Raw genomic sequence first — 12,692 nt, 5'->3', positions numbered from 1 at the left:
GGGAGGGGAGGGTCAGGAGCAGGAGCCTTCCTCTGAAGCTTAGAGATGGGATACCAGTTGGGGTGGACCAGTGCTCTGATGTTGTATAGAGAATCCCCTGTTTTAGATGCTCGGCTGATGTGTCTTGCTCATGTGCTCAGGGTCTAACAAACTGATTGCCAGAATTCTCTTCCCCCCCCCCTCCCCCCATCCCCACCCCAGGTGGGATTGGCAGGGACCTTGTGTTTTTTTTGCCTTCCTCTGCAGCATGGGATGCAGATCGCCTTGTGGGGTCATCTGTATGCATCTCACCTAATCAATTCCCTGCCATTGCAAGGGCCTCGAGCACTGGTGCCACTGCAGTCTCTCCTGTGCTCTGCCCATGGCACACAGCAGTTTAGTTTCCTGTTGTTTAACTGAAGTCATGGGGCATCCAAGTTAAATTCTAGGAAACTGTTACATTTGAATAAAAAAGGACAGACTTACGGAAGGTTTTGCAGTACGTGCAGCACCTCTGGCAGCTGGGATTTTTTCAGTGCAAAATTGCATAGGCAAAATTGCATTGAATTTTAGAAAATACCTCATTTTTAAACACATAAGTTAACCACAAAAGCCCTCACGCTGACTAATTATTTTACAACATGTTCAGTAACCTAGTCTGCATATGGTAACAGGCCTGGTGCTGCCACTGCTGATGCCCTGAAAGCATCTGCCTTAACATGTTCCACTAGTAGTGGTGCTCCACATATGTAGGAATAGGACCGAGGTGCATACTCTGGCAGTTTTTAAATGCCTATGGGGGGAAAAAATAGAACTTCTGTACCGGTTCCTACATCACTGGCAACTTGAAAGTGAATCATAGAAAAAAAATGACACTTCTGGCACTAAACTGGGATCAGGACTCTGGGGGGGAGGGAGGGAAGGAAAATAGTGCTTCTCTACTGAGCTCTGTCCACAAGACAAGCTCCATGTACTTGTGATGACAAAATGAGACTCCACTCTCAGTTGATTGTGCAGACATTGAAAATATGGTCATGCACGGTCCACTGGGTGCCTCAGGCAAAGCTCCTTGGGCTTTGTTCGCTTTTGGTGGAGCTTAGTTGCCCCATTTGGGTCTGCAGGATTGGCTCTACCTTGTTAGAGTTCAGATGCTCAGCTTCTCCCCTGCCCCGGGCTCTATGCTCCCTTCTGACCATTTGGCTCGATGGGTCAGATTGTGGGAGGGAAGTGATATCTCCCAAGCACCACCCACTCATGGCACCAAAATGAGATGCACTCCCTCTCCTTTAGTTCTGATTGTTAGGTTGGGGTGCCCCTGCAGCTCCTGGAGCAGCCCAGAATTGGGAGGGCACAAAAATGGCTTAAACCACTTTATTCCCGCCCTCAGCCTGGACCCACTGCAGTCAATATCAAAACTCCTATGGAGTGTAATGGGAACAGGATCAGAGCCTTTCTTTTAAAAACAATAGCAGTGTTAAATTGCTCACTTCAAACTTGAAACAAGCAGAAGCCACTTTGACTTCATTGCTGCTCAAGCTGAAAAGGAAATAGAGAATGGAGTGGGAGGCTGTGGGTGGGGAAGGATGGCCAAGTAGCCTATATTTAGATGATATCTGCACAGCTTTTAAAACGGGATTTAGACTTCAATGGGAGTTTGCCTGTATAACAACTTCAGTATCAGGCCATTCGCATTTACTTTTACGGGAACTCTATTGCAGCTGTTCATGTTACATTCAGTCCCCACTGTCCCCTTTGAAAAGCTTTTGTTATGCTGAGCTCATTTCTGAACCTGATGCGTACATGGTGTGTATATCGGTTGTTATGACAACACACCCTAACCCTTAGCCTGGGCTTCTAACAGAGGGCAAATGTACTTCTGAAGAGAAGCTTCTAAAAAAATTGCTAGGTGACTCTCTCTTCCATGTTCAGAGAGAAGGTTCAGCGGGTCAATGAAAACATTTATAGGTGATATAGAAGGAAATACATATTTGGCTAAAGATGGAAGTACAGCTAAAAAGAAGCTGTTATTCCTTGCTTGCAACAATTGTTTCTCAGTCTGGCATTTAATATTTTTGTCATATCAATATAATTATAAACCCCTCTCTCCCCCCCCCCAATATTCCAGACACATTAAGGAATAGAAATGTCAACACATGCAACTAAACCTTTTTATTATTTATTCATAGAATAAAAGGAATTTAATGTTAGGTAATTGGTGGTGGCGTTCCCATTCCTGATTCGATTAGGACAAAGTGCTGTACAAAAAGAAGACAAGGTTCCTAGCAAGATTAATTAATTATTGTAATTCTAGTCTACTCTTTCTAATAGAGTCCTTACCCCCACAGTGCTTTTAATAGGTATTGCTGTGTAAAAAGGATACAGTACACTATGCATTACTACTTTGTGGTAGTAAAGCCCACTAACTCCCTACTTGGTTCAAATTCTGGAGTCCTCTTTCAAAGCATACTAAGTTTGATGCAGGCGGAGTATGTGTTGACTAGTGTTTGTGTGGACACAATGTTGCTGTGCCCTACTTTAGTAGCTCCACTACCATCCCACACTGCTTTGTGGGAATCTGTGACCAGTCTGTCTAGCCCCTGTGTATTTTCCACTGCTCTGGGTAGGGCCGGCTCTAGGGACCAGCGCACCAAGCATGTGCTTGGGGCGGTCTTTTTTAAGGGACAGCATTCCGGCCCTTTGCGGGCAGCACTTTTCAAGGGGCGGCACTCCGTTTTTTTTTTTTTTTTTTTTTGCCCTTTGGCGGCAGCACTCCATCCCCCCCCCCCCTTTTTTTTTTTTGGCTTGGGGCGGGAAAAAACCTGGAGCCAGCCCTGGCTCTGGGGTCAAGTTGACCAGATGTTCCCTCCCCCATTTAAGAACTGGCATAGGGCCAGGATCAGCCCATTTGCTCCTGGATTTGGATATATTAGCACTGCAATGACATTACTCCAGCAACATTCCACCATGCCTTGCACAGGCACTTGGAGCTGATGCAGGCAGCTCCTGCAATAAGAAAAACGTATTGAGATCTTCTCAATACATGTGGCCAAAAAGGGTCACAACCAGGCTGCCTACCAGTGCCATAAAAAACAAACAAACAAACAAAAAAACACAGCCAGGAAAAAATGTACAGAAAACCCAGGAATGACAGAAGGAAGTCTGGTGCTGCCCATTTGACCTGTCCATTTTATGAAGAGCTGAACAAGATTTTTTGCCAGCACGCCACTACAGAGCCCAACGCCCTTGCAGAGAGTGGACGTCTCTAAGAACTGTGCGGAAACCGGAGCCCTAAGGATAAGGGTCATTGGAGAAGTATGAGGATAATGGAGAGATCACCCTGAACCATCAGGATCTCTTTGGCTGTCAAGCAGGGGTGCTGGAACAATTTTTATAGTGGCGGTGCTGAGAGCCATTGAAGCAAACTGTAAACCCTGTATATAATGGAAACCACTTCAAGCCAGGGGGTGCTGCAGGAACCCCTTGTTCCAGCACCTATGCTCTTAGGAGCCTGCGAGTAGCCATGTAGAAAGCCAGCCCGATTTCTAGCCCAAGACACAGGAGAAAAATCCTATTGATCTTATCAATGGGACCTTGTGATGTAAATATCTATCTTCACAACTTACTATTATTATGCTATACTTCTGTGCTAGGTTCTGTTCCGGGTGTCCCATGGCTGCTACCATTTTGGGTGGGTATGAACTAGGAGACTTTCCAAGTCTCCACCTCCCACTGCCCTCCTTCCCCCAACATGGTCCCCTTTCGTTCTTGCCCCCCAGACGTGTTTTCAAAATGGTAGCTGGATCAGCTAGGCAGTTGGCGTCTATCTTGTGCTGAAGCCCTGACCCCTAGCTATTTACAAACCTATGCCCTCTGCTCTAGCTGCAACCTCTGCCTTCCCTCCACTTGCACAGCAGATTCAAATAATGATACTATTTAGTTGTGCAAAATTCAAAAAAGTTGATTGTGGCAGTTTACAGAAAAAAAATTAGCTTGTATTCAGTTTATAGGAGGTATATGTAGGCATGGGCAATTGCATGCCCTAAAGGTATTAAGGCTACTGGTCCCTGCTAAGGCATATATGTCTGTAATGGGATTTGTACCAGAAAATAAGTTTAGTTTCAGGATAGCATAGCTGTACAGCTCTTGATGGCTTTTTGCAGGCTTCATAGAAAAAGATCTGGGGTGGTTAAGATTTCAGCCAATCAGTACAGAATCTGATTAATTTTTCCTCTGCACTCCCAGCATGTCTGTAGGGGATATGAAGCAGAATCAGACTAAGAAATTGCGCAGTTTTGTCTGGACATTGTGCAACATAGCTGCACAGTCATTATCCCTAGCATAGCTCACAATTCCCTTACACTCCTGCAGCACTTCTGGTGGGGACCATCTTGGTGAATAACTTCACAGCAGAGCTCGCTGGTGTGCCCTTTGCCTTTTTGAATAAGATCATTCTCTGTCTTCTAGTCACCTACTTCAGTGTAACATCACTGAGAATCTGGACAGCCTGAAGGGGAGGTGGAGAGGATGACTATCTCACCCCAGTGACCTCATTAACTCTTCTGACCTCATACAAGTACCTCCAAAGCACCCCATGAACTGAAGAACCAAAACCAGGAATATAAACAACATTTCAGTGTGGTTCCCATGCACACATGTACCATTTCTGAGGTCTCCCCAAGACTGGGATGAATCTCAGCAGACAGAATTCAGAAATAGCTTTAAAAAAAAACCCTCTTTGCTTCTGTGGAAATAGCTGTAATCTGTACAGTAACTGCCTGTTTCCCCCTCTACTGTTCTGCTTGCCACATGCGGAGGACGGGGATGGATTACTTGATAATTGCCTGTTCTGTTCATTCATTCTAAAGCACCTGGAATTGGCCACTGATGGGATAATGAGCTAGATGGACCATTGGTCTGACCAAATATGGCCATTCTTATCTTCTACTGCCTAGCCATAGCATCTGCAGTGGCAAGACTCCCAAGGACAGGGCCTTTACCAATGACTGAGTGGCTGGCCAACCTGAGGGGGAAGAAATGGAGGTCTAAGGATGAGACGTTTGGAGGCATCCTTACAGACTTGTGTGTAAATTAATAATAATAAAAAAAAGTGTGTGGTGCAGGGGGGGTGGGGGGTGGTGGTGGTGGAGGAGACTATAGAGAGCTGGAGGTACTTCTGATGTCAGAGACAGTCCAAAAGACAGAACTGAAATTGCCTTGGACAGCATTGCCATGACTTGAGACACTGGAGGAGGACAGGGACATGCAGAAGTAGCACCTGGAGGCAATGCACAGGCAGAATGCTCTGCTGTAGTGCTTGCTATTAGGCCTTCAGACAGTGAAATCCCTCAGCCAGGACCCAGTCTCCACCCCATTAATGTCTGTAGTGATTCTAGGGGCACCTTTCATTAAGTTAAACAGGCCTGAATTCTGAAAGATCCTAGCACTCTGCACCTTTCCAGACCACCCTGCGTTTATGTTGGTGAACCTGCCATAGTGGTCTACCAGGCCTTGTAGCACCAGGAAGAAATACCCCTTCTGTTTATAAACTTGGGGGCCTGATGCAGGGGCAAATGATAGGCACTTGCGTCCCAGTAATTTCCCCAATACAGTTTGGAAACCCCATGCACGTAAAGCCATCAGTAATCTGAGCATTACCAAGTTTTATAACCCAGCTCAACGATATACTCTGCATGGCAGCAACCACTTGCATGACAATGGCCATCTACTGACTGCTCTGAGGATTAGCTCCTCCAAGGTCCAAGGTCCCCTTCTGGCACTTGTTTGCATGCTCTGCTGTGCCCCTCTCTCTCTTTGACTCAGAGTGCTCTCTTCTTCATGGCTTGGCCCTCTGGCCAGGTCAGTCCTCCCCTTCCGGAGTAGGGAAGTCTTATTAGACAACTGTCCTAGACAGTCTTCTGCTGCACTGCTGTCTATGCCACTTTCCCAGTGACTGGTAGGGGAACTCTGGCCCACCCTCTACTCTGGGTAGAGCACAGCTCAGACTAAACTTGGGGTGACAAAGTGACCTGAAGCAGAACTCTGTGTTGCTCAAAAGCTTATTGTTCTTACCAGCAAAAGTTGGTCCAATAAAATAAATTACCTCACCTGCCTTGTCTTTCTAATATCCTGGGGCTGACATGGCTACAACTACACTGCATACATGAAGTCAGACCTGACAGCTATCAGAGAGTGGTTGAGGGCAAGGATAACAGTCTTAGAATGGTGAAGGACCTTTTTCCTGTGAGCTGAAAAGAGGTTACCTCTGGTTACTTAGAGACACCTAAGTCAAATTAAGGGCTGCTGGTGACCTTTAAAATCCCTCTTCAGGTGAGAGAGGAGGAGGAGGGAGAAGAAACGAGCTGCAGCAGAGTTAGAGGCAGCAGCAAGGAAAGGTTTCCCACAGATGGAGGGAGGACTGTTCTCCTCCCTATAGGGGAAACATTGAGTTTACTTCTGTTTGGGGAAGGGCTGGTAACCAGAAGCCAGCATAAAAAGTTAACCCTCCAGTAGGGGGAAGAGAGATATTTCTTTTGTGTTGTGGAGTTTTTGATTTTTGCTTGTTTATGAGAACTACACGGGCCTACCCTGAGGCTCACCTTATTTAAAAAAAAAAAAAAAAGTTAAGAATTAAAAGCCTCAGAGGGGAGAATGCGGAGGCTGACATGGCAAAGGCTGTGCCTTGCCACACTGGGTACAGCAACATCAGTCATAAGTGCATTGGCTGCAGTCTCTTATTGTGGATGTCTAGACTCAACTGGGGGGATGTGGGGGGACACTACCAATAAAACCTCAACTGCATTGAAAACCACACTACCTTAAAACTAGATTTTCCTAGCAGCTTTTTCAGGATGGATGCTTCACCTGACTCTGGTTTGCTGTACATTCAACAATTCAAAAGATGTGGCCCAGGGAAGAAACTGGAACTGAAAGCTAACCTTGGATTATACTTCTACTAATTATTTTGCTGGAAGCTCTTTGGGGAGTCTAAAAACAAAGCAGTTACTGAGGGCTTTAAATAAGTCGCTCTCTCCTTCCAGTGAAGGATGCTTCAAACTACCTTATCTCAGAAGGTGCTCCCTTTAAAGCTCCAGGTGCCAGTGCAGAGCTTACACATTAGGAAGAGGCCATTATTGCCTTTCCTGAGAGTTGGAAGACCAAGGCTGTGATTCTCTGGAAAAAAACTCAACCCCAAAGCTTCTCATTCTTTTTTGGGTTTCCCAAGTCTAGGCAGATTCCCCTTCCCTACCTCTGTGGATGGATGCTTCAAGGTGGGCCTTTATCTGGGAGTGAACCTCCTCAGAAAATGGGTGCTTAAGATAATCAGGGAAGGATATACAATAGAACTCGCCTTTTGTCCCAGGGACAATTCTGTCCTTCTCCCAAAGGAAGTTAAAATAAACCCCATAAATAATCCCTCCATAGCATCCAAAGATGATCGAACCAGTGCTGTGGAATGACATTTTGGAAAGGGCACAGGATTGTTTGTGCTACAAAGAGACACAATGGCATTCAGCCCTTTTTAGATTTTGGGTCCCTCAGCAACTCCATAAGGAGATCAATATTCCAGGAGGAAATACTTAAATCTATAGTTACAGCATTATCTTCCCAAAACTTCAGAACATGAAAATAAACCTCTTGGAGATCTCCTGAAAACTTGGCATCTAACTTATTTCAAAAGGGAGACAGAAGATAATTTCTGGCAAATCAGACACTAGCACACCTCTCCTAAAATAAAAATCTGATTCTACTCCTGCACTGGTTGGTCTTGTGGATTCTTGCTTTGCTTCTAGCCAGCAATTGCAGCAAATCAGTATTTAAAGATCTTGGTTCAAATCCAGTACTAGCATCTCTTGGAGGATCCATTATTTAACAGCTATCTGATGTTGGATCCAGAGAAGCTGTTTATCAGTACAGATTCAGGGGGAATGTGTCTGGACTCCTGTATCACTCAGAATGTGGAGGGAGAAGTAGGGCAGAGAAGGGAAGGGATGTGGCCCAAGGAGGAGACATACAGTATAATTATGCTATGGATCTCAAGCTCACTCCTCCATTTCTAGCAGATATTTCTTCAGAAACTATATAGCTGCTAAGAAGGCAGCAAACTTTCAGCACTGGTTTAAAAAGTAGTCTTAAGTATTTCCTTGTTACCCCCTGCCTTTAGCAAGAGAGAGTCTTGCTTGTGGTAACCGGGTATTAGCTTCTAACACCATCCTCTCAGCCACTCAAACACTCTACTGCAGGCTATGCCAGCCCTGTCTTTGCTTTGCAGGTTAACAAAAGGGTCACTTCAGTGCCCAAGTCCCCTCAAAGTATTCTTCTGTGATATCCAGCCCCTGACATTGGCTACTCAGACATCCCAGATCCTTTGCCCACAAAGGAGCGGTGTACCTCAGTTCACCAGTTAAATCATTGCTCCTGTATAATGCACAGCACTTGTAATGAAACAAAGGAAGATTTAAGAAAGAATAGAGATTCCACTAAAACAAGAGAGTGTGATGGAAACAAATGGTAACAATACAAAATAAAATGCAAAGTAGGGCTACTCTTATTAACAGTTACCTTTCCTATCTAATAAAGTAGGTCACCCGCCCCCCAAAAGTTCAGTTTGTTGCAGAGCTGGCTAGCTTCCCAGGAGCCAGGATCCAATCGTTCATGAAAAACCCCTCTGCTCAACAAGATGTTTCCTCAGTGAATGGATACAGAGTGCCTCTTCCCACTCTGTTATACTGAAACAGTTTTTTGTCTCATAGACAGGGCAATCCCCCTCCCTGTTATAATAGTCCTTTTTTTTACCTCCACAAGGTTTTGGTTATTTACAGTTGTCTTTGATGGCTTTCTATTGACTGTTTTGAGATGGGGCAATGGTAGACAATAGAACTTTGCACTACATTACCAACTAACCAGAGAGGGTTGGCAACTCCGGGGAATAGGCCATCACTGAGAAATACCACTCCCTGCTGTCTCTTTTTAACATTAAGACCATAAGGACATAAACTTCAATATAATTTCATTATTCCTTAAATATTATCCATACACACATGATTAGGAGCATCAATAAGGTGCAAGTTTTCTTACATGTTACTCTTTATGGACAAAAACCCAGTAAGCAGTGTATTTGATGTAATGAGTTTGTCAGGTTTGAGATCAGAGATGTTTGCAAAGAATAAGGGATCCTTTGCCGAGAGGCCTTTGTGTCACAGGTGGTCCTAAGACCAGGCTCAAAGCAAAGATTTAGTCTGTGTCCAGTTGCCATGGAGATGGGGAATGCCCACTATGAAGACTATCTGACATGAGGGTCTGGCTGGAGAATCTTGCCTACATGCTCGGGGTTCTACTGATCACCATATTTGGGGTCGGGAAAGGAATTTTCCTCCAGGGTAGATTGGCAGAGGCCCTGGAGGTTTTTCGCCTTCCTCCGCAGCATGGGGCGGGGGTCGCTAGCTGGAGGATTCTCTGCGACTTGAAGTCTTTAAATCACAGGATTTGGGGACTTCAACAGCTGAGTCAAGGGAAAAGGGGGTGGGTCAGCTTTTGTGGCCTGCATCATGCGGGACGTCAGACTAGATGATCATAATGGTCCCTTCTGACCTTAAAGTCTATGTAAGGTACTAAAATGAAAACTCACAAGTATGGCAGAATGTCCCCCTTCTTCAGAAAAATGCTTTCATGTAAACCGCGTGTATAATTGTTTGCTACAAGCAAAATAGATTTGATGATCAGAGTTTCCTCACAATATTTGTTCCCCATTTGTGTTGCATAATGCAATTGCTTTTTACTCTATTTTATATCTTCACTAAAAATGAAAAACATTAAGAGGCTGAAAACAAGACACACTGAACTCAGAAAAAGGATTCTGAAATATTGTAACTCAGAGAATTAAAACCCTAGCTAGATCCAAATTGTGGCAAATTGCCGGCACTACTATGATGGGTCTTGTGCTCTCTCTTCTTTGTGTGTGTGTGGGGGGGGGGGGGCGGTGTTCAGGGTGCCATTTCTTGCCCCTGAACTGGAATATTAACTGCCCCCCAGTGTCCTAAAGGAGGAGAGTGGAGACAGAGGGACCCGGGCCCGCCCTCTACTCCAGGTCCCAGCCCAGGGGCCCTAGGGATAGTGGTAAACCACTTGAACTAGCAGTTCCTTCCCCTGGGCTACTTCCCTCTCCAGCCCTTCAGCTTGTGGGGGGCTTCCTGCCCTCCCTCTGCACAAGCCAGGTGCCCCTTTACCTAGGGTCTTGGTCTTCTTAGCCCACCACAGCACTTCTCCAAACTTTCCTCTGCTTCCCTCCAAACTGTTCTCTGCTCCAACACCAATCTTCTCTCTAACTCCTTCCCATCTGATTGAAGCAGGGGGGTTTTATCAGGTGATTGGCTTCAGGTGCTCTAATTAATCTATAGCAAACTTTCTTCCCTCTACAGGGAATAAGTTTCCCTTCTAACCCTCTCCTGCTGCCCTCTGGCCATGCTGTATCACAAAATGAATAGATTCCCATGTAGAACAATCTGGTACCAAAAGTGCTTCTCATTTCCTACACCATGTTCTTTTGAGTGTTATGATTCTTAGGAGAAAATAACACCTGACTGGGAAATAGCAGTCAGCGCCGTTAGATAACTGGATCTCTGATTGCCTGCACAGGCCTGGTGACTGTGAACACGGGTAGCCAAATTACCTACTACCCTGAGATTGGCTCCTGTCTAATCAGTACCTATTTTCAAACACTTATTCCTGGTCTTGGCAGAACAAGAAAAATTACAGGGAAGCAAATCAATATGCTAGCAATAGTGAATGGTCTTGGATACAAAAGAAGAGCTACTATTATACAGACCAAACACTTTTTTTTGGAAGAAGTGCACTGGTAGGAGTGAGAAGCATGTGTGATAAGGTATGGAGAGAAATTATCTGCTCTAGTGCTCTCTTCACGCTTGTCTGATTTATGTCTTATTACTGCTGCCCAAGCTTTGGCTATGTTCTTGAAGAAGCTTCTTTTGTTTTTATCACTTAAAGCTCCTGCCTGCACTCTAATCAGCCCAAAATCATTTCATTTGGTTTTTAAGTGGTGTAATCATCATCTTTTTCCCTCCCCATTATTTACCATCTTTGTTCATTTGCTAAATATCCAAAGATGCTATAATTATAGGTATTGAGGAAACTGCAGAACTATTCTATAGGAGGTAGATGCTTCTGTGTATCAGCTATTCATTTATACTATGGGGATGTCACACACTCTGGCATTTTACTGTACAGACCAGGACAATGATACTATTTGTGCTTCAGCGTTAAGCACATGCATAAGTTTTTGCAACCTCAGGGCTTTGATCTGTTCAGGACAGTAAAAATTACATTTTTATTGCACTCCTAAGAGAATTGTGCATATCAGGGAAAATAATAAAACTGAATCATACAATTCCAGCTTAAAACCAGTGAGTGCAGAGAAGGAAGAAGTGGGTTTGAATAAGTAGCCTGTTCCCATTTGAGTGTCAGTAGGGAAGCTATTGTATACCTGGGTTTTTGACGTGGCAAAAGATTTCCAGTTATGTTTCTGGACATCACAATCTCTAGCTACAGAAGAACATAAATTATAGCTAGGACAGTAAGACTAAGCAATGAAGTGGCACAATACAAGATAATGGGAGAAATCTTGGCTCCCTTGAAGTCACTGGGAGTTTTGTCATTGTCTCCACCTATTTTTTTTTTTTTTTTGCTGGGTGGTGGAGTAGCATTGTATATTAATGATGAGGTAGACTGTAAAGAAATTAGAAGTGATGGAATGGATAAGAGTCTGTTGGGCCAAAATCACTTTGGGGTAAGAAAGCTACTAGAGTTCCCCTAATATAGTGCTTGTGGTGTGTTACAGAGCACCAGGATCTGATTTGGATATGTATAGAGACCTCTTTAATGTTAATGAAATAAATACTACTCAGAATTATGGGAGACTAACTTCCCAGATATAAATTTGAGGACAAGTGCTACTAATAGTAGCAGAGCCCAGATTTTCCTGGATGTGGTAGCTGACAGATTTATTCACCAAATAGTCACTAAACCAACAAGAGATGGTGCTATTTTAGATTTAGTATTGGTAGGTAGTGAGAACCTCATAGAAGAACTGGTTGTAGGGAACAACCTTGGTTTGAGTGATCATGAGTTAATTCAGTTTAAACTAAATAGAAGGATAGACTCTTGTTGCAGATCTATTTTTTGTTTTTTATTTCAAAAGCGCTAACTTTAAGAAACTAAGGGAATTAGTTAGGGAAGTGGACTGAACCAAAAAACTCAGGATCTGAATGTGGAGGAGGCTTGCAATTACTTTAAAGTCAAAGTTGCAGAAGCTATTTGAAGTCTGCATCCCAAGAAAGGGGAAAAAACTTCATAGAGAAGGGTTGCAGACCAAGCATCTCAAACAAGTGATTAAGAGAAAGCCTGCAAGGAATGGAAGATGGGATGGATCAGCAAGGGAAGCTACCTCTTGGAGGTCAGAAAGTGCAGGGAAAAAAGTGAGAATTGCCAGAAGCCAAGCAGAGTTGGACCTTGCAAACGGATACTGGGAGAAAACACAAGGAGGAGGGTGCAACAGGGGAGGCCCCTGATTCATACTGAGAAAGTAGGGCAATCAGCTAGTTATCTTAGGTGCCTGTACACGAATGCAAGAAGCCTGGGAAACAAGCAGGAAGAATTGGAAGTCCTGGCAGAGTCAAGAAACTATGATGTGATTGGAATAA

General features: G+C 44.3%; 2 protein-coding genes across 7 annotated transcripts in view; one reads left to right on the top strand and one right to left on the bottom strand.

Moving 5' to 3' along the window:
* CARMIL1 (capping protein regulator and myosin 1 linker 1) overlaps window positions 1–10,245 on the bottom strand; it is a 360,331-nt gene extending 350,086 nt beyond the window's left edge. Inside the window, exon 1 of the mRNA XM_065581995.1 lies at window positions 10,203–10,245. The gene's annotated coding sequence lies outside the window, so the exon portion shown is untranslated. The remainder of the gene's footprint in view (window positions 1–10,202) is intronic.
* RIPOR2 (RHO family interacting cell polarization regulator 2) overlaps window positions 1–12,692 on the top strand; it is a 181,157-nt gene that overhangs the window by 17,410 nt on the left and 151,055 nt on the right. The gene's annotated exons all lie outside the window — the stretch shown is intronic.

Source organism: Chrysemys picta, chromosome 2, assembly GCF_011386835.1.
Source record: "Chrysemys picta bellii isolate R12L10 chromosome 2, ASM1138683v2, whole genome shotgun sequence".
Classification (NCBI taxonomy): Eukaryota; Metazoa; Chordata; order Testudines; family Emydidae; genus Chrysemys; species Chrysemys picta.
The sequence above is the reverse complement of the archived record's forward strand: the minus strand, read 5'-3'. Positions and strand labels throughout refer to the sequence as shown.